Below are 3,411 nucleotides of genomic sequence, written 5' to 3'. Positions count from 1 at the left end.
AAACAATAGTCAGACAGAAAGCTATGGCAGTCTGTATTTTGACCAATTCAACTTCTCTTTCCACTTCTGCCAGAGGTAGCATAACCTTTTCCCGTCTCCTTTCCTTATTCCTTCCTGGTTTCTACTAATGGATTCTTCATTTGTCTCTCTCTCACACACACACACACACACACACACACACACACACACACACACACAATGAGTTTGACATTGCCTTGAGAAACACATGAAATAAAAAAAATAACAAGGGCTGTGCGCGCTTCGACAGCACATATTCTAAAACTGGAATGATACGGAGAAGATCGGCGTGGTTCTTGAGGAAGGACAACACACGAATTTGTCAAGTGTTCCCTATTTTTTTGGCCTGCTCCTGTAATCAGATTGGTAACTACCCCGATTGTCATCAGAGATCCTTCATCCGGTAACTGATGGAAACAGATACAGAACTTCACAGCCAAGCACTGGGCTGAGCTCCCGGAACCCTGTTGAGGAGAGGAAGGAAGGATTGTATGGGGAGGGGAGGGATATTGAGGTTGTCACAAGGGAACTCACAGAAACAACTAGCCTGGGCTCGTAGGAGCTCACAGACTCTGGACCAACAGCTAGAGAGCCTGCATGGGACTGACCTAGGCCCTCTGCGTGTGTGTGACAATTGTGTAGCGTGGTCTGTTTGTGGGACTCCTAACAGTGTAAGCAGGGCTGTCCCTAATACTTTGGCTGGCTTTGTGGAAGCTGTTCCTCATACTGGACTGCCTCACCCAGCCTTAATACAAGGAGAAGGGCTTAGTTCTATCTCAACTTGACAGGCCATGCTTCGTCGGCACCCATGGGAGGCCTGCCCCTTTCTGAACAGAAACAGAGGAGGGGTGGATGCGGGAGGGTTGGAGTGGGGGGGAGGACAGAGGGGCAGTAGGGGGAGGGAATGGGAGAAGAGGAGGGAGGGGAAACTGCAGTCAGGATGTAAAGTATATGAAAAAAATTTAATTAATAAAAAAATAGCAAGGACTATGTGAAGACATTGAAATGAAAGAGAAACTGGATCGCAAGACTGAGGGACCACCAGGGCTGAGGTTAGCATCTGGTGGGAGGGGTGGCCGTTCTATTTGGAAGCCAGAAGTTCCCCCCACAAACCCTGTTTTGAGCTTCTCAAGGAGAGAGAAAAGGCAATTAATTTTGCTTGTTCATTTTTATCAACTTATACAACAAACTAGAGTCACCTCAGAAGGGGAAACCTTCACTGAGGAATTGTCTCCATCGGATTGGCTTACGACCTTGCCTCTAGGACATTTTGTTGATTACTGATGGATAGGGGAGTGCCCATCCCATCTGGGTAATGCTGCCCCAGATAGGTTGGTCCTGGAGTCCCCAACTGGATCAGGCCCTCTGAATGGGTGAGACAGTTGATTGACTTGATCTGTTTGGGAGGCATCCAGGCAGTGGGACCGGGTCCTGTGCTCAGTGCATGAGTCGGCTGTTTGAAACCTGGGGCCTATGCAGGGTTGCTTGGCTCGGCCTGGGAGGAGGGGACTGGACCTACCTGGACTGAGTCTACCAGGTTGATCTCAGTACTTGGGGGAGGCTTTGCCCTGGAGGAGGTGGGAATGGGGGGTGGGCTGGGGGGAAGATGAGGGGAGCAGGAGGGGGCAGAACAAGGGAATCCGTGGCTGATATGTAGAACTGAATTGTATTGCAAAATAAAAATAAAAATTAAAAAAAAAGCAAGTTGAGAGAACCATGATAAGTAGGCCAATAAGCAATGCTTCCCATGGTTTCATACGTCAGTTCTTGCCTTAGTTTCGGCCTGACTTCCCTCAATGATGGACTGTGACTTATAAGGAGAAATAAGCCATTTCCTCCCCAAGTTGCTTTTGGTTTGGGTTATTTCATGGAAACAGAAAACGAAACTAGTACAATTACGATAGTGAAACATATACCAGTTGCTTAGGAGAACTAGTTCTTCACATTGTATTTAGCTGGTACCAAGCTTTTGACTTACTACTGCTTCTCTATTCTGCAGTGAGTTGACTCAGGGGTATAGAGAAAGATCCATAGTAGGATGATTAGAGTCCGAGTTCTTGATGGAGCAGCAGTTTGTGTATCATGCTTTCTTCCATAATCGAGGGTAGCTTTAACATGCCACATCCCTGATGCCTTCCCCAGACCATGGTGGCTTTGAAGGGATGGGTAAACATAGGGAAGGTGATGTCCTTTATAATCCAGATCCTATGCGTTTACAAACGTCTGATGTAGGATGTGGCGAGATGAGAGGAAATGTTGCAGTTGAAGTTCCATGTGAAGGAGAACTACATTCATGAAGCTGATTGGGGGTACTCTTGGTGTGAAAACCCATGAAAAATGTTGGAGGAACAATGTATAAGAAGGGATCCCAGGCTCTGAAGCAATCACTGAGGCCCTGGATTCCTGGTCAAGCAGAACCGTGGTCCAGGAACAGCTCTGTGTCTGGGTCTGGATAGGGTAAGGGAAGTGGGCTTTCACAGTTCCCGATGGACCAGTTGTTGGACCTTCCCTGAAAGGAAACATGCTTGTGAGTGAAATGGCTTTCTTCAGTGGAGCACAATCCCATCAGGAGAAAAGAGAGCTGCCAGTTGCTAATATAGTTAGCAGCTGGGGTAAAAAGGATGTCACAATCCACTTCAACCCATGGCTTCTTACTACATTCAGGTCTCCTTGCCTCATATATGTCCCGGGACCCACTCTCGTGGCCTTCTTTTACTCAGAGGAACTTTTAAGTGGAAGTTTCATGGGGTGCACCATATCCCCTCTAGGGATGTCTTGCTCTTTTAAGCATCCCCATAGCTGACTAAGGGTCAGCTCCTCTTAGTAGCTGCTCGCCTGCTGTCAGAAGTTGGCCAACACCGAGCTGCCCACTGGATAATGCTGCCCTCGGAGCCATATGCTTCTTATTTTGTTTAAATAGAATGATATCTGGGTCAGAGCACTTTGGTGGAATTTTCAGCAGTACCTGATATATCCACGAATGCATACTTCGGTAATGCTTTTGGTTTTTCCTTCCATTTTATGTTGCAATATTTCTGCATGACTTAATGTAGGCCATTGCTTCCTCTAACCTCTTATAAACCCTTGTAGTAACTGAAATATTATCACTCTCTGGATCTTGCTAAACACTAAGCTCTGTATTACTTTCATATCTACCAGCTCTCCAATATATATTATTGTGTTCCACCCATATACTAACACTCAGAATTCAATCTCTTATTATTCTTCTGGTCCCTGTCAGTACATTTGGTATATCAGCAGTTTGTATATCATGCTTCCTTCCATAATCGAGGGTAGCTTTAACATGCCATATCCCTGATGCTGCTTTGCTCTTTCCTTCTTTAAATACATTAAGTCAAATTTTGTTGTAATAATAGTAAAAACCATTTAAAA

The 3,411-nt window shown here is 45.8% G+C and overlaps 1 non-coding gene across 1 annotated transcript; it reads left to right on the top strand.

Moving 5' to 3' along the window:
• The first annotated feature begins 252 nt into the window (after window positions 1–252).
• On the top strand, window positions 253–359 carry LOC131923761 (U6 spliceosomal RNA). The gene has a single exon (XR_009382691.1). It is a non-coding gene; the product is annotated as a U6 spliceosomal RNA (small nuclear RNA).
• The last annotated feature ends 3,052 nt before the right edge of the window (window positions 360–3,411 follow it).

This window comes from Peromyscus eremicus, chromosome 13 (genome assembly GCF_949786415.1).
Source record: "Peromyscus eremicus chromosome 13, PerEre_H2_v1, whole genome shotgun sequence".
Lineage (NCBI taxonomy): Eukaryota > Metazoa > Chordata > Mammalia > Rodentia > Cricetidae > Peromyscus > Peromyscus eremicus.
The sequence above is the reverse complement of the archived record's forward strand: the minus strand, read 5'-3'. Positions and strand labels throughout refer to the sequence as shown.